Source organism: Propithecus coquereli, unplaced genomic scaffold (assembly GCF_000956105.1).
Source record: "Propithecus coquereli isolate 6110/MARCELLA unplaced genomic scaffold, Pcoq_1.0 Scaffold101, whole genome shotgun sequence".
Lineage (NCBI taxonomy): Eukaryota > Metazoa > Chordata > Mammalia > Primates > Indriidae > Propithecus > Propithecus coquereli.
The window spans coordinates 937662-937988 of record NW_012133970.1 but is presented as its reverse complement, the minus strand read 5'-3'; the positions used below and the strand labels follow the sequence as shown (position 1 = coordinate 937988).

The 327-nt window shown below is 55.0% G+C and overlaps 1 protein-coding gene across 1 annotated transcript in view; it reads right to left on the bottom strand.

Annotated features, from left to right (window-relative positions):
- Window positions 1-327, bottom strand: part of LOC105809117 (uncharacterized protein CXorf49-like) — a 35658-nt gene that overhangs the window by 29541 nt on the left and 5790 nt on the right. The gene's annotated exons all lie outside the window — the stretch shown is intronic.

The window sequence follows — 327 nt, the reverse complement described above, 5'->3', positions numbered from 1 at the left end:
TACCCCCCTGTCCCCGGGGGAACCGCCTAGCCCTGCAACCTGAAACCTCAACAGCCCCGGTCCAGGCAGCTCTGGGACCCACTCACCCAGCCACCACCTCAATGAAACATGGGAATGTCTTCTAAACCGGACCAAAATGTGTGTAACAGTGTTTGCCAAACGCTGGGGCACGCAAGAACCGATCGGAACGTGTTAAAAGGGCAGAGGAGCAAAGAAATGACAACAAAACCCACGCGGGGCATACCAAGCAGGGAAAGGGGGAAATAAAGGAGCCAGCGCTAAACGTGCTAACAGAAGGAGCTCTGTGGGATTCCCTCGGAAAGTGTA